Here is a 27,452-nt window from a genome sequence, read left to right on the forward strand (position 1 = left end):
CTGCTTGACCCTAGCAAGCCTGCTTTAAAGATCTGCCACCATCTGTGTGACCACAATTAGGCCTATTGTAATGTATAGAAATGGGCTGGTAGGAGTTTTAGTGGCTAATTAAAGTGGAAATGGGTGGAAAACACAGCGAGCCTTACACAAGACATTCTGTTCTAGAAAGAAAAAATGTAGGCTAAATGTAATGTAAAGCATTGTAATGCTTTACTTTATTATTTCAGAAAAGTTAAGCTGCAGCCTCCGAGGCTAAACTAATGTTCTATTGTTGGTCTACAATTGTTTAATTGTACCCAATACAACAATCCAAGACCAAAAATTGTAATGCAACAATTATAGGCAAAGTATTGACCAACCGTTCTACACTAACAGTCGTAGGACCAAAATTCTAGGGCAACAATTCCAGACAAACCGCCCGAGAGCTTTTGACATGAACGATGCAAGTACATGTTATTTTGTGTAAACATCAACATTTAATGGGCGGTGCAGATTCTTCCAGATTAGTGAGCAACATGGGTAGTGCTTCCTTTTTGTCATTCTGGGATCATTTCCAGATATAGTTCTACGGGTATTTTGTTTCTTTGCCCTCCTTTTTTTTGAGAAAGTTTAAGGAAATGTTCTCATTACTCATTTCATGAATTTCTTCCTGCAAAAAAATAAGCCTGATGTGGGTGGATTGTATCGGAGCTTATGTAATAAGTCCTATTCCATTTTTTTAAGAGAGATATGAATTTATCCTCGTTTTCAGTTCAGGACGTTTCCACTTTTTGCCAGTGCTAGATTAACTTCTGTCTGGAAGCTAACCTCGCCCTCTCATCTCACGGGAGCGGAATGCTCCACATGTGGTGCATTATTTGGCGGGAGGGCGGGACTTACAGAACATGGGTTTAGTGGGGTAGGGAGGGCGGGACTTACAGTACATGGGTTTAGTGGGGTAGGGAGGGCGGGACTTACAGTACATGGGTTTAGTGGAGTAGGGAGGGCGGGACTTACAGTACATGGGTTTAGTGGGGTAGGGAGGGCGGGACTTACAGTACATTGGTTTAGTGGGGTAGGGAGGGCGGGACTTACAGTACATGGGTTCAGTTGAGTAAGAGAGGGCGGGACAATGCATGTAACATTTTTTGCTTTCTAAATTTTGTCTAAAAAAACTTTATTCTCCTCGTTGTTGTTGTTGTGGCCTTAAACTGTGGAATCAAGAACTGTTTAGGCTTTCTTGTTTTATTTATCCAAACTGTACTAAAAATTACATACACAAACTTTTACAAAGTTGACAGAAATGTGCATTGTGACATAAATTAGATCTGAATGGTTAAAAATACCAAAGAGAACCCTATGAGAATAATAATGAGAGAGTTATGTTATTCAAGTTTACCACCAGGATCATTAACAACGCCAGCCAGTGGGAATCTTCATACATTCAACCAAGATTTTAATTTTAAATGATGAGTATGGTTTTACATGAGGTAGTATATAAGAGGAACAAATCCAATCATAGATCATCATGGTTTACTTAATCTGAAGCACGCTTACAATTTAGCATGCTGGGGATTGAAAAACATCTGGATGAATGTGTAATGCAGATCTGGTCTGCTCTGCTGCTGCTTGTGGCTAATAGGAATCTGATCAGTTGTTGTTGGGTGGAGATATCGACTACTACAAACCGTATTTAATGACACAGGCACACTAGATCAACCGAGGCGTCTTGTTCATGAGGGCAAGTGCCCACGCATCCCTCACTCAAAGACTCAGCCAGAGAGTGTAACGAATGTTAACCACGGCATGCGTGTTAAAAATAGATCTGTAGAAACTTTTCAAAGCATTCTTTTTATTACCTGTGCCAAGTACAAGGCCCGTTACATAGCAATACCATATGCCAATCTCCCACCCACCAGCCCCAAGTCAACAACGGGCTTGGCCCAAATTCAAAACACAATGCCAGAAGTTTTCCTCTCTCCCTTCTACAACACTTCAGACAAAAATAAAATAAAGGAAATTGTTGTCTGACAATGCACAGACACAGACATCCCACACAAATTGTTGTGTGAACACACAAACAAAAGCATACAAATACCTGACATAGTACAATAGAAAATACATGAGTTGGTAAGTCTGGTAAACAAAATGTTTAATGCAAAGAAATGTTACATTTGTTTAAAATGTAATTTATGCTGTAACATGAACTACTTAAATGGGTTTTATGCGATCTCGAATTCATACCAAATTGAAATGCCAGGAGGTTTCGCAGGAAATCTCTCAAAAATGAATGCTCACTTATGTAAATGATGTTGACAGGAGCCAGGTAGCAAAAATACCTTGGATTTGGAAATGTAATTGCATTTATATATGCATGTGTCTATGTGCGTGTGCGTGCGTGCGTGTGTGCGTGCATGCGTGCGTGCGTGCGTGCGTGTTTCAGTGAGAGAGAGAAAGAATATACTTATAATTAGGAATAAATAGTAAAAGAAACGTAAGAATGAACCAACAAATGAAAGAAAACTAATGAGCAAAATGAATGAATGAAAGAACGAATGAATGTGTGAAAGAAAGAATGAATGAACATGCAGAATGATTTAATGAAATAATGGACAAAAGAACCAAATCAATTTAACAAGCAATGGCGGCGGGAGAGAGCCCAGTAGCGAGGGGGGGAGGTGGAATGAGGTTATGGAGCCCACAGTGGAGGGAGGATGGAGAAATAGGCTGGGTGGAGAGTCTCCCTCCTCCCATCACACAGGGGGAACAAACAATTGTTTCTTACGCACACAAACACACAGCCCCCGCTCAATGTTTTCTGTGATATCCGACACAAGCCAAAATAATTAGTCTCTCTCTCCCTCTCCCTCTCTCTCCCCCTCTCTCTCCCCCTCCCCCTCTCCCTCTCTCTCTCTCTCTCTCTCTCTCTCTCCCTCTCCCCCTCTCTCTCTCCCTCTCTCTCTCCCTCTCTCCCTCCCTCCCTCACCACAATTTTACATTTTTCATAGGATTTCAACGTAGAGAAACTAGTGAGATTAGATTAGATTAGATTCAACTTTATTGTCATTGCACAAGTAAGGACAACCAGTACAACGAAATGCAGTTTAGCATCTAACCAGTAGTGCAATCAATAAAACGTTTTTGTTAAAGCAGCGCTATAAGAATAATAATAATAATAATAATAATACATAAGACACAGATAGCAGATAGCAGCTGGTCAACAAAGTTAAAAATATCCAGTCAGTTTATAAGGTGCATATAGTTCTGAAGGGTCCATAGAATGCAGTATGAATATAAAGTGCATATTGAAGTGCATAAGTAAAGTGCATAGGTGGTTTGAGGTAGTCAGACTGACCATAGTCCATGTTCAAGAAGGGGGGGGGGGGGCTAGTGTAGGGTCTTTGTGTTGAGCAGTGTTGTAGTGTTGTGGAAAAAGCTGTTTCTGAGCCTGCTGGTGCGACTCCTGAGGCTCCTGTAACGTCTCCCGGACGGGAGGAGAGAGGTGTAATTAATGAAAGGTGTAATTAGTGAGGTCTAATTAATGAAACTTGGAGAGGCCCACAGAATGATGAGTCCTTGACAGAGATCACTTTTTATGCTCTGAATTGAGTGCTTCTTGTTATAAATAAGAAGCGTAATTGACACTCCAAAGGATATTTTGCATCGGCATAAAGTGCACGAGTAAAACGGTTATAGTAAATCTAAGATAATCGAGACTGAGTTGTCCCTCAAATATTAATCTAAAATCTGGATTTCAAAAAGTCATCTGTTTTTCCTCATGAAAATAATTTCTGCATGACCTCAAGGAAACTCCATTCAAGGAACCAAACAAAATAATATTTGCGAAATAATTGCGAAATAGGACATTCTTATTGACACATTTCATGATAGCATTGCCTCCCACTCTCGAAACATTTCCTAGTTTGCTCCAGAGAAAAGAGAAACAAATACAAAAGCTTTTACCTATACTGCTGTCATATGTCATGAAAGCCAATCAATAGGGCAAGTTTAGTTGAGACTGCAACAGTGATGTGTGTGTGTGTGTGTGTGTGTGTGTGTGTGTGTGTGTGTGTGTGTGTGTGTGTGTGTGTGTGTGTGTGTGTGTGTGTGTGTGTGATGGAGAAAGACAGAAGTAATAAAGGGAAAGTTGGAGAACCCCCCACTCACAATAACTTAAAATACCATGCAGCAACACTTTGACCGGTCAATCGGGCAGGAGATAAGACAGGAATTGAGAAACTAACATTCTGAAATGTTGGTAGACTATACTTCCAATGCCAAAGGTTATAAACAAGATGCATTCCTCCTGCATAAGCAGTGCAAGCTGTTGCGGTGCCATGAATATGCATTCAACATGCAAGTCTGCTCAGCTCGTCCTTCTTCAACAGCAACTACACACAGAGAATATGCGTGGGTCAGTATATGTGGGTAGATTCTGATCGGTACCCTAGGAAAACCAAAATAGAATATATAAATGATAAGTGAGTTTGGCCGACACTTGTCTTCAACTAAATCAATAATAAAAACATGAACACAGAGTTACACCGACAGGTATACTTCCACTTCAACCAAACGCATAATGTAATTATTTTGCTAATATGTTTATAAGCTCGGCTGAGAGCACACATCGCTGGGAAGAATGGATCGATGAAGGAGGAAAACGAATTAGGAACCATAAAAAATCTCTCCAAAAACAATCAGTCCAAAGTTATGCACATCACGCTAAGAAACACCCCCACACAGACACACACACACACACAAACACTTACAAATACACACAAACAAGCATGCACACACGTCAATTCTCATCCTGTCCAGGCCGCCTACGTGGAGCCTTGCACCCGGGGGGCCATGCTGCACAACATCTCAGAACTTTGATTCACAATTAGCCGCTGATCAATGGCCTCAGTCGCCTGATTCTACCAAAAAAGCAAAAATAAGGAAAGCAAAAGCAATTTAGGATAATAGGATTTGAGCGCAGGCTGTATCCTGTGAGTTATGGTTGAGGCTTGGGGGAGGGAGGGGGGAGCAGCATTCACCAAAGGGAGCACACACACACACACACTCACACACACATATACATAGAAACTCAGCAGCAGAATGTAGCACACATCTGGGGGGAGAGGCTGAGTTTCCAGCTTACAGCTCAATCACTCTTTAGATGAATATCACGAGGAGATGCTTCCCTGGGGAAGCAACCTGGGGAAGGAGAGGAAGAGCAGAACGAAGAAGAGGATGAGCAGGAGAGGGATGCCTTAGGATAGGAGATGCTCTATTGCACATGGTGTGTCTGCGACATTATGGTGTATTGGATATTAAACGTGTCCCCCTGGCCCGCTTCTGAGGATATGTTTCATAGCTGTGCTTCTCAAAACACACCCAAAACATCTGATCTGGACACTCAGCTATTGCCATTGCAATCTTTGGAAATGTACGATGTTTCCTTCTTTATGTAATTCATTTCCTCTGCCATGAATTTCAATTTGTCTTGAAGCCAATTCAACTCAGGCTTTCAGGCATACATTCATATACAATCCGATCCTCACTGTACTGGCAGGGAGAAAGAACAAGTTGGAAAAGGAAGGAAGGTGAGGCACGTCCCACGACCCGGGCAGCCAGACATCTAAAGGAACCCGCGTTCTCAGTTTGTCCATTAACAGATTATATGGCGGTATTTATGCCGCAAATGCTTTCATACATTGTGTTTGATTTGAACAGACGTGGCGGGGGGGAGTAGATGACAGGTAATGGGAATAATGAGGGGGCGTAGAAGAAATAAGATGGAATATGGTGAGTTATAATAATGGAGGAAAGATGGTGAGAGGGAGGAAGGCAGGAGAGGTAGATGAGCAGAACAGAAACTTGCTGCTTGTACAATCAAGGGAACCAGAGCATAAACCACCTCGTTTACAACCCGTCCCTCAGCTGCATGCTATCCTGTCTGTGGTCTTTTTTACGTCTATGTCCTGTATACATGGGATTACAGTGTTATACTCAAATTGTGTAGAAGACAGATTCTACAGACACACACACACAAACAACAGACGCACACACATGGATGCACCCACCCACAAATGCACACAAACACACGGCAAAGCCGCCATACCAAAAATTAAGATCACCTAACATGTCCTCTTACCCCCTCTTCCCCCACCACCTTCACATTGAGAAAATGTCGATTGATGAGCACACAACATCAGGAAAACTCCAAGCACACATTTCACAAGAGAATTAAGGGCTTTCCTAAATGAGTACAGATCTGAACATTTGCACTGTTAGTGGTAACCACCTAATGATAGCCGTATGGTAGTTATACATTAACAAAATGGTCATATAGGCAAAATGGGTTGAGACTGTGGACGTTGGGCTTTTCTATGAAATTGTGGGAAAAGTAAACAGTTTTAGAGCAGAAGACCAGGGTGAAAAAGATGCATCTGATTTTAGAGATTAATATGATGAAAGAATTTTGAGTCCAGGTCATTCTAGTAAGGAGAATTAAGGCTAGTTCATAATTTTTTTTAAATAGCGCCACCTTTAGGTGCAGTACCACAATTTGGGTTTATGGGTAGTGGGGGGTATTGGTATCCAACTAATAATAGGTGGATACCATGTTTTTTCATACAATAACAAAATGGTCATGTAAGAAAAATGGGCTAACTGCTCCAACTTTAGAGGCCAATATTTCTCAAATGGAACTAAATAAAACAAATTCGATGATTTTTTGTGAGGCTTGGTCTGAAGATTTTATGTGGCAATTCTGGTGAATATTTGATTATTTTTGTAGCCTGTGAATCTTTTTATCATGTTTCAAGGGGTCAGGGTTTTATAAATGCATCTGATTCTAGAGATTAACATTCTGAAAGAATTTTGAGTCCAGGTCAATCTGGTGAGGATAAATAAACCTAATTCATGATTTTTTACAATAGCGCCACCTTTGGGTGCAGTATCACAAATTTGGGTTTATGGGTAGTGGGTACAGGTAATGGTATGACTTTTACAGAAATTGAGGAAAAAAACAAAACGTTACACCAAAGTAGGCTCAAGTTTATTCTCCCAGCCTTCCAAATCAAAATCTAGTTATACGGTAAATTTATGACGTTGGTTAAATTATTTGGGAAAGAACACCTGATACAGCGGTAAGAAGTTGTACTATTAAATCAATGCATTAAAAAAAACGTACAGCAAGCAAATATTTTCTAAACACAGACATCGAGTACAATCCCATAACTTTTAGGATTGATGAGCATTTGATCGTGAGATAACACAGATTTACCGTGAGTGTTTAAAAGAATTAATGAATGCGGGTGTTGCTTGGCGCGCATTTGTGCACCCATCTCTTGAAACACACGCAAAGTAAACACGTAACGCATAATACTAATAGCGCTGTCAAAATATAAACTCGTCAAGTTCAAATGCGCTGGCAAAGGGGATGGGAGATGGAATTCTCATTGGTTTGTTGCACGTTACGCAGAAAAAAGACACCTACGGGTTTCAGACCAACCCATTTTAGATATGCGTCGGGCGCAAGAGTCATTTATCCGCCGGTATAATAGCAACAGCGCCAGAGATCCGCCCACAAAGCTACGTTTCATGCTTCTCGCATCCGTTTCAGACCATTAAAATAGGGCCCTGAAACTCTTAACCTTTAGATATAGCCCCCCAAAACACAAACAATACTTTTGCACTACTACTGCACACTGGATGCCACTGCACTACAGGTACTGACTGAAAGTCACTTTACTTTATTGAAGACACTATACTTTATTCTAGACGCTTTTTTTTTTATTGTAGACACTTTACTTTATTGTTAGATACATACACTGTACATGTATTCTAGTTATTTTAATTATTTTATTCCGTGTTACTCTTTTTACTCTTATGATACTTTTTTTGTGGGTTTTTTTGCATTGTAAAGGAGAGCTCGGGACACAGAAATGTCATTGCCTATGTTGTGCATTTGACTAATAAAATAACTTTACTGAAGATTATTGGAAAGTAATGTACATCGGCTGTGGAAACATTATCTTGAATTAACGGAACACCCTTGAGGTTTATTCCGCTAATACCACAGTTACTAACATTGATTTGATATCAGTTACTTTCATCTATAATATTATTGGTTTTTATATCTCTATTTAGATACTCTTCTCCGCTGCTCTGAGCATAATGTCTAGGGGTTGTCAACTAAACATCTGGTCGATAGTTCAATTTAACCGATGTTGTTATAATGTTGGTTTTGTATCTAAAAGATATTTTCCTGTTATTGAAAAAGAATGCACACCCTTTTGGATGTTATTGACCATTGAGTTAACAACAATTGCCACAGTATAAATTTCAATATGTAATAGACAGCAGGTTAAATTGCATTTTAAACTAAAAGCTACTTGCAACCACAAAGATATTTTCTTTCATTTTGCACAGTTGCAAATACCCCCAAACAAAACAGTTTTTTTAAATGATTATTATTATTGCTGAAAATGGTCCATCTGTCTGCTTCGGTCTACCAAGTTCATTCAATCCTGAGAGAGAAATTAATTATAACTCTCTGCTCCCGTCAGCAAACTTATATTATTGCAATGTGTGGGTTCACATGCACTCAACCTCATATCCAGAATAATTTTCTGTCTGAATTAAGAAACTGGTAAAAACCAGCAGAATAATAACAAAAGATTGTCCATTCAATGTTCTTGTCATCTCCTACACTGGAACGCTGGCTCACTCACTGCTTTAGAAATAACCTTCTGCTAACATCCATCTCGGGCACTGTGTCACAGTGACGTGAGGTGTGGTCGCCATTAACAGCATTGAATACCCCTACCAATAGCCCTACGCAGAACCAGTAAATACCTGTATCAACTCACAACCCGTGTATAAACCATTTTCAACTAGTCTCTTAAAACAACAGTAAACTACTATAACAGCCTAACAAACTATAAATAATAAGGTAATCTCTCCAACAGAAGAAGACAGAAGACAGAAAGACTAGTTTGTGTCCGTATAGCCACCTCCTCCTGACTGGAATATGAAGGATTACAGGATTACTGTGAGGTTACATATCACAGCCCTCAGCCATCAGGAGAGATAGTTGTGCCACCACTCAAGATGTCCCCGTCTCAGGCTGGCTTAGTTGCTGACCGACCCACTAGAAAAGTGGGTGAGGGGGAATCATTAAATAAACCTTTCTCACAATCACTGTTTTCTGCATCCTATGAATCCTCCCTAGCAGGTGCAGACTGGGTATCTCCAACCCGGTCTGGCGGAGATTTGAATTCTCCCTGCAGCAGGGTCTGCAGAGGAGCAATACATTTCTTTCTGCTTCTGATGCACTTTTGCGGAAGCCAATCACCCAGCTGGCTTTTCCCCCTGGCACGCTATTGGCTAGTTTAACACAATGACGACAGGGAAGCGACGACAAGCAGCCAATTGCGTACAGAGCCCGTTGATCACGCCTTTTGTGCTAAAGAAAATGACAGCAGCCTCCCAAGACCATCGTGCAATCTACGATTGAGGTTGGTCTGGCAATAGCCAGGCTAACAACTGCAAGTGCTACTGGTCACATTCAAACAAGCATATAAACAGTCAACCAGATACCAGCCAATCAGCCCGCCAGAAACCAGCCAGTCTAATAATAGTATTTTGACATTGAGGCCACCGATAGTGAAGCATTCACCGTTAATGAGTGAATAAGGTTTCCCCCTTCCAATTTGAACACTACCCAGGTTGATCAATTATCTATCGCAGCCCTGCATTGGGTGCACTTTCTTCAAGGAGATCACACTTCCAAACTTCAGAGAAAGAGAGCGAGGGACTGGGATACTAAATATACAGGAAGTCTGCCACACGACAGCTAATTCTCAGCCAGAGAGCCAACCAGGCTTATAATAGCAGAGGAAAGGAGGTGCAGCCGAACAGGGTTCCTGACAGGCTTTAGGGGGATTAGGTTGTGCAGGGTGGAAAGTGACAAGGGAAATCCACACCGTGGTGATGTCCTGCTCTCAGCACTTTCAACTAAAGTGCTGCATATTGAATGCTGAATGGTTTAATTGGTGTTCCGGAGTGATTTGTATCAGTACTAAAAGAGGGTTAAACTCTCTCTTTTGCAACACTTATCCATTAAATCAAAGCATCTGTAATAAACAGGGAAAAAATGTATGTTAGTAATGTTGATTTACATTGGCGAAGAGTGAAACACTGTCAACTGAACTTTTTTGTTTTTTGGTAATATCTGAGCTCGCTCAATGATACGACCGCATCACACAGCGCTACACAGGTAACTGGAGTGACCTTTGCTGGGCTGAGCATTTCGAACCACTCCAAGAGAAGAGATTACTGTAGCAGAGATCAGGAAATAACTCCAAACCACCCGCTGCAGGACCAAGGACATTCCCCTTCATCTAACGCTCGCTGGGGAACGGTTGTTTTGGATACAGTAACAGGCTACAATAGTCTACTATTACCTTAACTATCTTAGGTACTTTTTAGTTGTTCTTATCCAAAGTTTCTTACAGTGATTATATAGGACAAATAAACGGAGCCGGGGTGTCCTGTTACCAGAACATAATGTACAACACCCCGGAGGGTTTTCTTCCGCTTGTACCACGGTAACCAAAAATGATTAGATATTAGTAACTTTCATCTTTAACATTTTTTTATCCACTTTAATGAGCTGAAATAAAAATGTGAATCTATAATATATTTATATAAGATTAATATACATAATATATATTGTTTGCATTGTCAAAAAAACTACTGGTCGAGAGTTATATTTTTGCCCATTGTTGATGTACGATTTGTAGTGGAATGTTGGCTTTATTTGTAAATTTGTTAAAATAGGAGAGGTGTCCCATTAATTAAGGGTTCAAAAATGCTGTGCTATAAATATAGAATCTAACTTTATATATTTCAAGTGGAAGCAATTCATTATTTAACAAATCTAGACATTCTTTTTTTTGTTGGTGTGTCCAATTACTGATTTCTTTAGAAAGTTGCCGCGTAATATGCAGAACCCTCCCTGCTTTATTTGGGGATGATTAATTATTTAAGGATTACTTATGGTTAGCCATCTTCCTCTGGACTGTCTTACAGGTAGAGTGCAGACAAGGAGATGGAGGGAATCAAACCCAGATCCTTTGGCCGTTGGGTCCAACACCTTAGTCTCCACTACCCTATCTGGCTCTCCTTCCCTCCCCACTTTTTTATTAAACTCTTAACAAACTGTTTCTCAATTCCTGTTCAATTGTGTCTCCTGCACGCTCATGGACTCAGACCTACCCTAGTGACCAAACCATGTGTTTATTTATGTCTACTGCTCTGGGGCAAAGACAGAGTAAAGGCAGAGCAAAGCCCAACTTGATAAAAGAACGAATGCCCCGGCGCCCGTCTAGAAGTGCACTAAAGTAACTTGGGGAGAGCAGCTAATGGCTGCTATCATTAGAACTCTAGAAGCTAATGGTTTCCAGCTTGTCCCATCCCCAGCCCTCCAACACATCTACACAGCACTCACTCCGCTCCTATCTCTACCTTTATATCTAGCGGTCTGGATGAGGAATAGAATGGAATAGAGTAGAAGCTGCTTTAAATGTGTAAATGTTATTTTCCATGCCAAAAAGCTTTTTAAAGTAATTTAATTATGAAGAATGATTGCCTCTATCTCTCTTTCTCTCGCTCCCACACTCTCTCTCTCGACTACACACTTTCTGCCTCTCTTGCTTGCTACCCCCCATCTCGGTGTCACTCTTCCTTTCTCATCCTCGCTCACCTTCTTATTCTCTCTCTCTGCTGTCACTTATCCAAACTTGAATAAACAAGTACTTCTCCTGTCTGCTAGCATGTGCTGTGTTTTGTGGGTTGACTGTGTGTGTGTGTGTGTGTGTGTGTGTGTGTGTGTGTGTGTGTGTGTGTGTGTGTGTGTGTGTGTGTGTGTGTGTGTGTGTGTGTGTGTGTGTGTGTGGGTGGGTATTTATTTAGCGAATGCAAATTTCTCAAGCCAAGTAGTGGCCTCTTGATCTAAATGCTGGAGAGAGAAGATTAGACCTCCTTTCAGTATTTGAAGAGGGAAGGCTTCAATAATATGCTCCATAGTTTGCTCCTCTCCGCAGGCAAACAGTGGGCTTTGGCTGCTTCCCCATCTGTGAAGGCTGGCCAAGCAGAGACCCTGACCAGTCCTGAATCTGTTTAAGGTGGACCACTGTCTCCTATGGGAGGTTGGTGCCAGGGACTGGTTGGGTCGGGTCTGACACCAGATGTTTGTTTGGAATGTCTTTGGATTCCCATTCTGTTGCCCAAGCAGACATGGCATCAAAGTCAGTGGTGGAGTTTCCTTCCAAATTGGACGTCTAGATCGGAGACGTGCGGGTGGTGGGTTTAAAAATAGATGTCGGTATGGATTGGTAAGTGGGGGGAATCTTTGACCTTTTGGAGCATCCTAAAAGTTAGTTCAGTTATTCTCGTGTTGGGGAGAATATGTAAGATAGGATAGGAGGTAATGATTTGCATAGAGTAATTTAGTTGGGTGTTTACCTGGTGCGTGTGGGGTGACCTGGACCAGAGAGGGTCACATACAAATAGAAAATGATAGGGCCAGAGCTGAGGAGCGTTGTGTGGGACCTGCTGCACCCCATTTTGCACCGTGTGGAAAGTGGAAGTGAGGATTTGTGTAATGCAAGGTCAACACATGTATATTGTTATTCCCATACAAAGGGTTTAGGACATTTTGAATGTTTGTGCATGTGTTTTTATGTCTGCTTGCACAGCAGTACGTTAACGACTTGAAGTGCATCATTCAAGCAAGCTTTTTCTTTGGTTTCCCATATGGACATCAGCATCTCTCTCTCAAACTCTCTCTCTCTCTATCTCTCTTCTCCATACCAATCTTTCTATACTTCTTTCTTTCGTGAGTACGTATCTTAATCTCTCATCCCTTCAGCCTCTTTCCCTTTGTGTGTTTGTATGCGTGTTTGTGTTTGTGCGTATGTACGCGTGTGTATATGTTTAATGTGTTGGGGTGTTGTTAAATGTGATGTTTTATTATTTTCAATGCATGTCATTATTCCTCGGTATGCAAGGCAGTGCTCTTCTTCCATACACCATATGTTGAAAAAGGTAATTAAGTTGCCTTAGATTAGGCCTACATTGCTATATATTTAGATTTAGAGCAAAGCTACATACTGTGTGCGACTGTAAGCTCTTCTTTCATTTCCTTCCTGATCTGCGGAGGAATCTTCAAGACAAAGGAGAGGATGCTCTCATAGGCTCACATCTGTATGCTTATTTAGCCCTGGCAGATGTTTAACACAGTTTAATCACAAAAAATATGTTTATGTGTCACTAATGGAATAGTGTCAAAGCTCGTTACGAGCTGTGCATATTCAATTGTCTGACTTGTTGGAGAATATCTGGACTCTACTGTACCGTTAATGACAAATCTGGCAAACGAAGCAATTACTATGTTTTTTATTCTTTGTTTTGCTGCTGAAGCTATGGATTAGCTGTCAAGCCAAAATTAACTGGGTGGCCATACCTACATTTAATTTATATTCTTATCGTTAAATCTGACTATCGTTTGGTCGGATTTAACTTAGACCCTGTGCTCAATTACAGTCAGAGTAAAGCCCCGACGACCGTGGTTGGTGTCCAATCCGTCAGTACGACCCTTGGAGAAATTCCTACAGGGACTTCTTGAACAATATAGAATTTCCTGAATGGAAAGCTTACTATTGCACTCATATAACACTACTAATATTTACTATGTGTTTTACTTTAAAATAATACTAAAGACAATTAAGCCATCCAATGTATTTGGCATTGTTGGTGTATTCAGTTCTTTAAATGTTATTCCAAAAAAGGTTTGACCACACGTATTTCAAATAATTTCTAAACCACATACACATAATGCTTGTATTGTTTCTCTAGCTTCCAGCGACATAGATCTTGTAACAGGATGAAGTTCAAGTATTCGTTGTAAATGCTATTTGGGCAGGTGGGCAGTGAACAACTTACAAAAGAATGTTCCCAAAAAACATCCTCAGTAAATCCTTGCTCCAAGTCTATTTTTAATAATATGATTGTCACATTAACTATCTATAGTTTCTGTAGGCTTTCAGACTATTTCTGGTCGGACATAAAATTTCCGTTGATGGTGGCAATTCTAGTTCAGTTGAATGTGTCATGTAGTGTCTCAGCGATCGCGTTCCTCCGTATGTTTATCGCATAACCCTGCAGGCTTAAATAAGGATATAAATCCGCGCTAAAAGACGCCTTATGGTCTTAAAGTAGTCTGCCCCATGGTCATATTCTAGAACTGTCGTTTTAACTCTGATTATTTTAGGTTAGTGATAGGAAAAGGAATGTTCATGATTTAAACAGTTTTAAAGAACGGGCTGCGACGTTATTCTCCCTTGGACATGGGTGACCGGTCAATGATTTTTCCACTTATTGGGATCCTACAGAGCAGAAGATCATGGTCTGTTTGTTATTGTGTCCAACCAAGTCTCACTAATGGAGAAATATCGCAGAGTTGAGTTCTTGCAGGAGGAGAATGGTGGAAACCTGTGGTGTTGGTCTACGGAAAGCAAGCTTTTTTTTATCCAAAGATTTGGGTGAGAAGAGTTGAGATTGTATCGACAATAGTGAAATATCCTGCAACAACAAGATTTCAGTGTGAGACTTTTTTTAATATGTATGGTATTGTTTTAGACAAGAGATGTACAATGGTTATATTTCTTTTTGCGACAATGTACAATGTTACAAGAATTGCAACAATTTAACAATTTACATTTTTATATTATTATAAAACTCAATCCCACTCTAACATTCCCTTATGCCGTACAAACAAATAAATAAATTATAATAATTAGTAAAGAAAAATAGGTTCTCCTATGATTAAAGTATTTGTGATTTACAAAATAAACCAGTACAGGGTCCCAGACTTTTTAGAATTTTTTGGTTGACCCTCTAAGAAAATATGTAACTTTTTCAATTTTTAGGGACATCATATAAGAAAGCCACACTGATGCTTTCAGTGGTAAGTGGGGTTTCCATTTCAAAAGTATTCTCGTTCGAGCATTCAGAATTGCAAAAGCAAGAAAAAAAAATTGCTATTGGCTATCGCATTGTCATTATCTCTTACCCCAAATATAGCCATTAAAGGGCTAGGTTGTAGATCTAGGCCAAAAGCCACGTTCAAATATTGACATTGAAAACTCTCCCAACTTGGAGCGTGACCAAAGCATATGAGCCAAGTCTGCCTTGGTGGCTCTACAGCGATCACATGTCTCATCTAGTTCAGGGTATATTTTGGCAAGTCTGACCTTACTATAGTGAGTACGGTGGCGAACTTTAAATTGAATCAGATTCAGACGTACACAAGAAGAGGTTATATTCACACAGCTAAGAGCTCTAACACATGTTTCATCTGAAATGACCCTTATTCACCTACCCATTTTGTCTTGATGTTGTCTGTTGATAAACTAATAAAGGACATAATTGAATTATATAAATTAGAGATTTGGCCCTTCAAAGATAAGGGAGTCTTTAGTATCACATCCAAGTTTGATCTTTCAGGTAATTGAGGAAACGATTGGTTGTACGTTTGAATAAAGTGGCGGTTCTGAAGATATCGGAGAAAACTTGGTTTAGTAATGAGTGTTTTTTTGGCGATGAAAGTGTCCCATTGTATGTCTGTGGCGTTGAGTTTGGCGGCTGGAAAAAGGTGGTTGTTTACATATGGGACTTAGCATAGAAAAGTTGGACAATTTAAATGTTGGCCTTAACTGTATCCAAATTCTTATCGTTGAACGCACTACTGGGCTTGAAGAAAATTGTGATGGGGAGAGAGGAAGTTTTGTTGTTAACAGTGCAGGAAGTGATGACAGATTACAAAGCTATGCCTCCTCACGGCACCAACCCGTGTCCTTGGCCTTTCAAGCAATGATTTACAAAGTCTTGAAATTTACCTCCCCATATAAAATCTGAGAGTAGCGAATCAATTGAACGGAAGAAAGATTTTGATAGGAAAACTGAGAAACAAATATAAAAATCTAGGCAACACATTCAATTCGACAGTGGATTTTTCCAGCGAAAGAAAGGTAAATAGCACTCCATCTCTGGACGTCAGATATTAGTTTCTCCCTCATAGGTTTGAAATTTAAACAAATCAAAAAAAAAAAGGGGTAATATTTATTCCTAAAACCTTAAAGCCAGAATGTGATACACAAAATGGCAAGTCTGTGTCTGGAACCTGCTTTACCTTATCATTGATAGGGAAACACACACTTTTTGAATAGATCATTTTATAACCTGAAAAACAGTCAAAGTCAACCAGAATCTTCAAAAGTTTAGATTTACAGGCTAGCGGATCCGATAAAAAAATTAAGGGATCATCCACATACAAGGAAGCTTTATATTCATCCCTATCCTTCTAATGCCTTGTATGGATGGTGTAGTTCTAAGTTTAATTGACAAAATCCATCGCTAAATTAAGAGAAATGGGCTAAATGGGCAGCATTGACGTGTACCCCTAGATAAAGGAAAATATTGTGAAAGTAAAAAGTAAGCTTTTGGAGATTAATACAATAGATAAACCCAACCCAAATGTATCCAGTACAGCAAAAATGTACTCCCATTCTACTCTGTCGAATGCCTTCTCCGCATCTAGGGAGATCATCAGTCAAGCAGACCTTCGATTTGGAACTTCGCCCGACGATGTGTGCAAATCTCTCAATAACAACACTTTTGAAATCAGATATTTCTCAATAACAGCTGTTTAAATCAGGTAGGAAATCAGTCATACAATTTTAATGCCTGCTGAAATAAATAGTCTTCAATGCCGAAAGATACAGGCGGAGTAATTTGATTTTAAACAACAACAGTCCTAGAATATGACCATGGGGCAAACTACTTTACGACCATATGGGCGTCTTATAGCGCGGATTGCAATTCTTATTGCAGCCTGCAGGGTTATGCGAGAAACATACGGAGGGACGCGGTCGTTGAGCTCCGTTGCCCCACATTGCATGACACGTTAAACTCAACTAGAATCGCTACCATCAATTTGATATCAACAGACCAAAAATAGTCGGAAAGCCTACAGAAACTATAGATAGTTAATGTGACAATCACATTATTAAAAATAAACTTGGAGCAATGATTTACTGAGGAACTATTTTTTTGGGGAGCATGCTTTTGCAGGGAGTTCTCCGCCCCACCTGCCCATATGGACGGCACGCGCCTGTTCAGGATTATACGAATGTTAATGAATGAGTGACGCCCTCTCACAAATCCGGTTTGATCATTTGAAATGATATGTGACATCTGTTTATTTGAGAGGCCAAAATTTGACAGTATCTTAATGTCCACGTTCAGCAAAGAAATGGATTGCAGGCCTATAAGAGCTGCAATCCACCGGGTCTTTACCAGGCTTTAGTAAAACTGTGATGAGAGCCTATGTGAGAGAGAGGGAGAGCTGTTGGTTCAAAAGAGTACTTAAACATATTTAGAAGCAAGGGGATCAGTTTCAAGGAGTATTTTTTATAGAATTCGACTGGGAAGCCATCCGGCCCAGGAGCTTTCCCGCTCTGCCTGTCCGTAATTGAGTTCTCTACTTCCTGTCGGTTTAGGGGCCATTCCAGGTCATCCCTTTGTTCCTGTGCAATTTTTGGAGTATTCAGGGTTTCAAAAAATAAACTATAAAAGAAGTGTCCTGAGGGAATGTTGCTTAACTTCTTGGAGATCTATTGTCAATTCTTGAGGTGTTTTCCTAATTGTTGATATGAGTTGTGTAGCTGCATAGGTTAAATAAACGGCCACGCTTCATACTGATGTCTTTTTGTGTATTTATTTTCCTTTTATACTCTCTCTCTCTCTCTCTAAAACGTTAAACTTTAATAAACAGAAAGAACAACGTGACAACGTTAGCGCCATAAACCTAGTACAGAGTCCATCTTCTTCTGAAACCCATGAGTCCGTGACTGGGTTTTTATCTCTTTTGGCGCGTTTTCCCATAATTCCCTGGGATAGATATTTAAACAAACTCCTAACATAAAGCAATGACACAATATCTATTTTTAACAGCAGAACGTAAATCATTTTTAAACAAAGAATAAAATCATGAATTAAACAATTCATGTAAATACATATTTAAATCTCTAATGTCCAGACTGTCTCTGAGACAGTTACACTCCCACCAGTTACTATAATTTATGATACATTCAAATAAATCTTGTAACTTCTTAATCAATTATGAACACATGTAAGACCTTTAACTCATAGCCTTCTTGATTCTCACTATAGCTGTATGGGGGTTTTAAATGAACTACAGACAAACATCTCATTTGCTTTCTATGAGTACAACTAATTTATGAATGGGACGTGCAAGTATTGATGAATTAGTAAGCCTTTGACCCCTTTTGTCTAAACTCCTATTTCCTATTTGCACTGAGGCCTTCCTTACCAGGCCATCTTTGCCTTTGCATACTTCAGTTACTCTGCCGAGTCTCCACTCACAGCGAGGAATTCCTTCCTCTTTCACTATGACTACATCTCCAGGTTTTACATTTCTCCTAGGAGAATGCCAACGCTGTCTGAGTGCAATGTTTGCCAAATACTCTTTCCTCCATCTCCCCCAAAACTGTTCAGCTAGGTACTGGACTTTGCGCCATCTTTTCTTGGCGTACAGGTCTTCTGCTACAAATATTCCTGGAGGAGGAAGTGGAACTGTGGCCTTCATGGTAAGTAAATGGTTTGGGGTAAGTGGATCTAGAGCGTTGGGATCGTTTATGCTATCAGTATTAAGTGGGCGGCTATTTACTATTGACATTGCTTCGTAAAGGAATGTTCTCAAAGAAAAGTCGTTCAAACGGCCATTACTCTGTGAAAGAACAGAGCTTAGGATGCTTCTTACTGTCCTAATTTGCCGTTCCCATACTCCTCCCATGTGACTGGCATTTGGCACATTCATTATGAATTCACACTGCTTTTGAGCCAGGTATGTAGCTAGTCGCTCCTGGTCTACTTCCAGCAGAGCCTTTGCTAGTTCATTTTTTGCTCCAACAAAATTTGTCCCCTGATCAGATAAGATTTGTCTTACTGTTCCACGAATACCAATAACACATCGCAGGGCATTTATGAAAGAGTCTGTTGTCAAGTCCTCTAACATCTCTAAATGTATTGCTCTTGATGACAGACAAGTGAAAATGAGGCCATATCTCTTATGCTCTTTACGACCTTGTTTAACATGAAATGGACCAAAACAGTCCATTCCACAGTAAGAGAATGGTGGAGACGGTTCAACACGATGATCGGGTAGATCTGCCATCTTTTGTGTTTCTGTTGGTCTGCGAGCTTTCCTACATGTGACACATTGTTTGATGTAGCTTGCCACAACTTTGCTGCCACTGACAATCCAGTATCCATTAGCTCTGACTTCATTTAGAGTTAGTCCTCTGCCCTGGTGTTGTGTGTTTCCATGACAGTGATCCAAAATAAGGCGAGTAATCACTCCATCTCTTGGCAAAATGACTGGATGTTTCAGATCGAGAGGTAAAGAAGCGTTTTTTAGTCTCCCACCCACCCTTAGGACACCATCTTGCAACACTGGGTCAAGCTGATATAACGGATGGCTACATGATAGCTCGCCCTTGCTCAGTATTTCTATTTCCTCTTTGAAAGCCTGATTTTGTGCCAGATTTATGAGCGCCAGACTGGCCCTTCTTCTCTCTTCAACACTGACTGGGCCGGTCTCTTTGGTTCTTTTTGCTAAGCGCTTGATCCGAGCTACAACGTTTAAGGCAGTATGCCATTTTGAAAAGCGCTCAAGCATGACTAGAAAACTTTCTTTGTTCTTTACTTGTGTGTGTAAAACCTGTATCGTCCTTACTTCAGGGTCTCCCACCATGAGCTCTGGAGTTAACGTTGATGTGACTATCTCCCTTTCCCCCAGGAACTCTGGACCAGTAAGCCAGTTTGAGTTAATCAGTTCGGTCACACTGAGGCCTCTGGAGGCGTGATCAGCTGGATTTTGATCAGTGCTGACGTAGTACCACTGGGAGGGGTCAGTTAGTTCTCTGATTCTCTCTACTCTATTTGCTACAAAAACATGGAACCTACGGGCTTCGTTGTTAATGTAGCCCAAGACCACTTGGGAGTCGGTCCAGAAATATTCTTCGTCCACATGAAGCTCTAGCTCTTCTTTTAACATGCTGCTGACTATTGCGGAGACCACTGCAGCTGTCAATTCTAGCCTAGGTATTGTTACAATTTTCGTGGGTGAGACCCTAGCCTTACCTATGACTAAAGAGCAGTGCACTTTGTTCTCACCTACAACTCGGATATACGAGGCCTGGCCATAGCCATTGCAGCTCGCATCTGAAAAATGATGCAGTTCGGTTCTTTGGATCTTTCCAACATCAATAGGTGTGAAGCATCTTGGTATCTGAAGACTTGGCAGGTTTTCCAGATCCTTCAGCCAGTTTTCCCATCGTGGCACTAATTCTCTCGGCAGTGGTTCATCCCATCCCACTCCTTTCTGGCACATCTCCTGCAGTATTTTCTTCCCCAGCAGCAGAAAGGGGGCCAGAAAGCCCAGGGGGTCAAAAACTGAGGCTACAGTAGAGAGGATTCCCCGGCGTGTCGCTGGTTTTTCATCGAGGCTGACTTTAAAGGAGAAATTGTCACTGCTTACACTCCACCTTACTCCTAACACTGTCTGCATGGGAAGCTCTCCGAGGCTGAGATCCACATCCTGAACTCCACCTGCCCGTTCGCTTTCAGGGATTGACTCTAAGACTTCTCTGCTGTTTGAAATGAACTTATGGAGATGCAGTTTTCCCTTTTCACACAGGCTTTGTGCTTCTCTCACTAACTGGATGGCTGCATCCTCAGATTCCACACTGGCTAGGCCATCATCAACATAAAAGTTCTTCTTGATGAACTCGGCAGCTGCAGGATACTCCCTTTCATGCTGACTGGCAAGATATTTCAGTCCGTAATTTGCACAGCCAGGTGAAGAAGCAGCTCCAAAGAGGTGTACCTTCATTCGAAACTCTTTTGGCTCCGCGTTCGTATCCCCACCTTCCCACCAAAGGAAACGAAGGAAATCTCTGTCATCAGGGCTTACATGAAACCTATGAAACATCTTTTCAACATCACAGATAACTGCAACTGAATGTCTGCGGAACCTGCAGAGGACACCCGTCATTCCATTTGCTAGATCAGGTCCAGTCAGTAAGTGATCGTTCAACGCTGTGCTCTCGTACTTAGCAGAGCAGTCAAACACCACCCTTATTTTGTTTGGCTTCCTTGGGTGGTAAACCCCGTGATGTGGGACATACCACACATTTCCTGGCACAAGTTCGTCTTCAGCCCTTTCCGCATCGCCATCATTGAATAGGCCCTCCATGAATCGAATGTAGTCTTCTTTGAATTTTGAGTTTTTATCAAGTTTTCTTTTCAAGTGTTTCAGCCGCACCAGAGCTAGCCTCTTGTTTTCTGGCAGTTGTGGGCGTGTCTTAAAGGGCAATGGCATCTCCAGGTGCCCATCTGCGTTTTGATGAACCGTCCTGTTCAGCAACTGCATGAAGTGTATATCATCTTGTGATATGCTCTTTTCACGGTGGTTACTATCTCTGAAGTCAAACTCAAGGGCTTTGATTACGGTAGCTGGTGTCAATGGTGGAAGTTCTTTGACTGCTATGCGGTGACACAGGCCAGTTACCTCGGTTGACCTTGCACCTCGAGATGAGTTTCCGACAATACTCCAGCCCAGGTCGGTTTTGATGGCATATGGTTCATCGTCTCTTCCAGTAATTACTGAGCGTGGAGCTAATGCTCTGGAACAATCATAGCCTATGAGAAGTCCCACCTTGCAGTCCATTAATTCTGGTATTTCCTGTGCCATTCCTTTCAGGTGATTCCACCTCTCAGCAGTTTTTGGTGTGGGAATGTGGGAGCGCTCAAGGGGAATGAAATCTGTAGTATATGCAGGCGGCAAGTTGATCCAATCTTTGGATGATAGCCCTCTTACTCTAAGACTGCTAACTCTTGCACTCTGAATAATGGAGTCTTTTCCCATCATAGTGTTCAGCTTTAACTTTACTGGCTCTGAGCTTGCTCCTAGCATTTGGCACACCTCTTGATCTACAAAGGTGTTACTACTCTGAGTGTCAAGTAAAGCATATGCAAGTCTCTCTGTTTCAGGAGTCTTCGTTGAAGAAATCCAGACGGGCACTATCATAGATGTGCTCCCACCATCACCTCTATCTGCACAGCAAGACAGGGAAGATGTTTTCTCCTCAACCTGCCAAACATTTGGAACTCTATCTGCTGGTGGACGGTCTTCATGTAGTGCCGTTGGATGATGTTTCTTACATATTTTACAGGTAGCCTTTTGTTTGCAGTCTTTCGAGCTATGCCCTTTTCTAAGGCAGCCAAAGCAGAGATTGTTGTCAAATATGACCTGTCTCTTGTCCTCTGCAGGCTTACTGGCAAACGTCTGGCATTTGTGGATGGAATGACCTTCACCACAGCATGTGCATTTGATTGAGTAGGAGGATGTGTTTGACACATTGTTTTCATTAAAGCTGTTCTTTTGGGCACTATCTGTTGCATTGATGTCTGTGATAAATGCATTAGCTTGTGAACGCTTAATATCTCGAGAGGGCCTTTCTTCCACATGTTTTAAAGCATTAAGTGATGTCATGGGGTTACAGGCAATTTCTGCTTCCTGCACCATGAACTCAGCGAATTCTTTAAATGTAGGATATTCTTCTCTTTGTTGTAGTTGCTTTGTTACATGACGATTCCAACGAGATGTAATCCAATCTGGAAGCTTTTGAAGCATTTTCTGATTTGCCTCGCAATCGTTCAGCACCTGCAATCCCTTCACATGTGGCATGGCTTTGCTGCATGCTGACAAGAAGTCACTGAACTGTCTTAGCTTTCCTGAATCTCTGGGGCCTATGTTTGGCCAGTTATTTAGCTTTTCTCTAAATGCACGCTGAATTACAAAGGGATGACCGTAGCGAGCTTGCAGTGTCTCCCAGGCTTGGTCATAAGCTTCGTCATCCTTTCTAAAGAAGGTTCCTTCTAACACAGAACGTGCCTCACCACCAATGTACTTTTGCAGATAAAATAATTTGTCTGCTGCGTTAGTGCATCGTCGCTCTATCAATGTTTTAAAGCTTGTACTCCACTCTAAGAAATGAAGTGGATCCCCTGAGAAAATTGAGGGCTCGGGAGCAGGAAGTCTAGTGAGGACCATTGAATCGTGTAGGGCTTGTACTAACAGTGTTTCATATTTAACAGTGTTCGTTTGTTCAACGTTATTATTGCACGCTTGCTCTCTCTTTATTTTTTCAGGTGGTACTAAAGGACCGGTAGGTGTCTCAACCTGCCCTACTCTACCTCTGTCATGAGTTTCGCTCCCTTCAGCTTCAGAGTACACTCTAAGTTTAGCAGCCATTACTTGCAGATCTCTCTGATTTTCCAGTCTTTTAAGTTCTTGTTTTTGAGCAGCTATTGCATCCTCCATTTGTACTTCTGCTTCTTTTGCGGCTAACTGCGCAGCATACTCTGCTCTTTTGACGGTGATGCTCTGCCGCTCTGATGAACAGCTTGACTTAAGGCTAGGGGCTGTACGCTCGATCAAGGATGCCTCAAATATAGACTGTGCATACTCTCTATCAAGCACCATGTGAAGTCTAGCATTTTCTCCCTTTTCATTGAACTCTTCTTGACCCACTTCACTCATACGCACTTTCAATAGACCCATCAAATCTACTGTTACTGCTACACAAGAATCAATCTTTCTTCGAATCTGATGAGGAGGTGCTAATTGCAATCGTATGTTTTCATATGCATCTTTAACTTGATTTTCAAGTCCCTCTACCGCATCCATCATGTCGGCTAACTCGTCTTCAGTGCAATCATTTTTAAGTTTGTCACGTGTAGTTCTAACTTCCCTTTTCCAGCATTCATATAGCTTGGTGAATTTGTGCTCTCTTTGACCTATTTCTTGTTCCTTTAGTTCTAGCATTTTGGGGGTTGATTTTCTTTCCCTACTAGATTTTCTTTGCTCTGGGCCAACTGTTATTGAAGTGGCATCAGGTTGTAAACACTGTTCACTCTTGAGAGGATCTTCTAATTTATCGACTTCTGACTTTTCTCCATGAACTGACATTTTAACTTAAGATATCTATTTTAAACTTGTATAGGGTACACTCAAAATATCTTAATGAACTAAATAAATGCTTAACTTTAAATCAAAATGCAATACCACTTTAAACAAAATGCAAAATAATGTAGGAACAATCATTAGGCTGTTAATGTCTCTGGTAATATCAACTGATATATCAATCAAGTCCACTCTAATTTACAAATGTTCATACGTGACGTTCTCAAACTTCAGGTCAGCACAGTCAAACCTGATGTAGTCCGTTGTAGCCTACGCCGAAGATCAGTCAGAAAGACCTTGTAGACTAGACAGGCATTGCTTGGCTTACTGCGGCGAGGTGGGATGAAGTCGTGCTGTTTGCGAACGTCGTTCTCAGCTGGCCGAGCCGAATCATATCCTTGCTCCTGGTGCAGGGTAGCTGCTTGCGAACGGTGCTCTCTGCTGGCCGAGCCGTGAAACTGGTGCGCTGCTTGCGAACGTTGCTCTCTGCTCCTCGAGCCGTCAAACAGCCGCGACGTCTGTGGACGCCGCTCCCCGCTCGTCGAGTCGTGAAACCGGTGTGCTGCTTGCGAACGTTGCTCTCTGGCACGCGCGCCGGTCCTCTGCGAACGTGTCCCGTGTCCTTGCTCTCTGTCCAAGAGCCAACAGCAGGCTAGGTCAACTCTGGAGCCGTGGTGTGGATGTTAGCCGGTTGTCAGCTATGTCGAAGCTCTCCTCCTTCTCCGATAGTGGACCACTCTCTCAACGTCTCTTACGCGCTTTTATTCTGGTCCACTTGTTGTTGGCTTCGAACTGAGAGCTAGGCTAACTCTTTCTACCTAGCCTAGGCCTACTTAGCCACATTGGCGGGTCGTTGTCACTGTAGCTGCATAGGTTAAATAAACGGCCACGCTTCATACTGATGTCTTTTTGTGTATTTATTTTCCTTTTATACTCTCTCTCTCTCTCTCTAAAACGTTAAACTTTAATAAACAGAAAGAACAACGTGACAACGTTAGCGCCATAAACCTAGTACAGAGTCCATCTTCTTCTGAAACCCATGAGTCCGTGACTGGGTTTTTATCTCTTTTGGCGCGTTTTCCCATAATTCCCTGGGATAGATATTTAAACAAACTCCTAACATAAAGCAATGACACAATATCTATTTTTAACAGCAGAACGTAAATCATTTTTAAACAAAGAATAAAATCATGAATTAAACAATTCATGTAAATACATATTTAAATCTCTAATGTCCAGACTGTCTCTGAGACAGTTACAAGTTGGGAGGATGACTTAGCCCTTAACTGTTGGGAAAGTAGGCGTCCCAACTTCTCCCCATAGTCAGAAGAAGCTGCTTGAGGTTTTGAAAGGCTGCGCATTTCTCCGCCAGGCCCACAGACATGTCCGGGTGGATCCTCAGTCTGGAACCGCTGAACTCCACAACGTGCGTCCGGGATCGCGACAATGAAAGGGGCGGCTGTCCTTTCCGGGGTCTTTGGCCAGGAGAGTGATGATCCAAAAACCACTACGCCCATTACCTCCATTAGCAGGTCGGATATAAACTTGACAATGGGCGGGCCACTCTTGCTGTCCTCTTGGATGTTTAAGATAAGGTTTGCTCTATGAGAGCGGTGTTCCAGGTCATCCATATACGCTCGTGTTTTATTTTTCCTTCCGCTGTGAATAGCGCACTGAAGTTATCCCCAGCCAGAACTTCGGTTGCGCTTAGCCGTGCTTTAGAGCTTCATTGAAAGTCTCTGTCAATGCATTCACGGAGGACTGGATCAGGGCAATAAACTCTTGAATTAAAGCAGAGATGTCCTATTTGAGCGAAGACCGTTGTTTGGATAACTCGGCTACATGCTGGCTCACTGAAACACCAACCACAAACAAACCAACTTCAGCAAGCCGTAGGTAAAGAAACAAAATATATTTCTCTGTGGGGATTCTTTCCATAATGTTAAAATATAATCTGAGTTTGTCAGTGGCAAAAAAAAGCTCTTTTAGAGGATGTACGTTGACAGGGCGCTATTGTCCCAAAGGATCACATCACAGCACGTTTTTGGATTTACAGTGTTCTTGCTCAACCCTGGTCCAATTTAAGAAAAATGAGCTCGCCATTCACACCAGTTATTCACAATTGTCTAAAAGCATTATTTTTTTCAAAAGATGAAACTTATTCATGAAATTAGTACAATATGCATTTTAGGCTAATATGAGGAAATTTGTATTAGTTGTGAGAGTAGAGCAAGTTCAGGCCGTAGCTTTGTGCGTTGCTACTCTCTATGTGCTGCTGAAAACAACAATCTCTCGTTATTGACAATTTTGTTTCATATCAAAAGGAATTGCGGACTCCCATAATTTCAAGCAGGGTTTTATTCAGAGAATTTGCCATTGTTGCCAACCTATTCAACATACACATGAGTGCATCTTATTATTGGTAATGCATTTGGATTAAAGAACCGAACAACAAAATTCCTAGTCAATGTTTGACTAGCATAATAGGCTGTTTTTTTAAAGGCAGAATAAATAGGCACTTGCCAGTGAACATATATAACGAATAAGCAGGATAAAGGCCGATCTATATTCATATCTCATTAATAAATAGATTTGAATACAATGTGCATGTAGACTAATATAAATAGAATAGTCTATCTCACAAGGACAGCAAAAAACAACAAGATCATTTGAAAAAGACCAACTTCAATGAAATCATTAGGATGGCATAGAAGAAACGGCTGTTAGAAATCAAGAAATGAAGAAACCCATTTGAACTAACCCGGCCACCCAACACTGCTTTATATAAACACTGAGGCTGACCCGCAGCTGCCTGAATGGGCTGTTGTACTTCGGTCAAATAGGCCAATTACTCCATCTGCACCTTATGTGTGTGTGTCTGTATAGTCATGTGTTTCTCACAGTGGTTATTCTATGAGAAATCCTTTCATCCAACGTGTCTAATTGAACCGAATCAACGAGTGGAGAAGATTCCTTCTTACGCTGCCAAATTCCTCAACAAGCATGTCATCTTTGACCAGGAGAGGACACTGCCACCACAGCCACTCGCACAAATAGCCGGTCTCATTCAGTAAATAACAACAAGATGCCCCCTCACTTGTTCGGCTATGTTCTGGTGAGCAGAGAGATGGGAGCCTCTCTGATCTCCAGGGGAGGACACATCAATAATGCACACACAGCGGAGCTACCGCCTGGCCTCGCAGCCCAAAACACCACATCAAACACTGTAGGGTTCAAGAATTGTGTGTGTGTGTGTGTGTGTGTGTGTGTGTGTGTGTGTGTGTGTGTGTGTGTGTGTGTGTGTGTG

At 41.4% G+C, this 27,452-nt stretch overlaps 1 protein-coding gene across 2 annotated transcripts in view; it reads right to left on the reverse strand.

Moving 5' to 3' along the window:
• Positions 1-27,452, reverse strand: part of LOC130374993 (copine-5-like) — a 76,569-nt gene that overhangs the window by 47,773 nt on the left and 1,344 nt on the right. The window lies entirely within an intron of this gene.

This window comes from Gadus chalcogrammus, chromosome 1, assembly GCF_026213295.1.
Source record: "Gadus chalcogrammus isolate NIFS_2021 chromosome 1, NIFS_Gcha_1.0, whole genome shotgun sequence".
NCBI lineage: Eukaryota > Metazoa > Chordata > Actinopteri > Gadiformes > Gadidae > Gadus > Gadus chalcogrammus.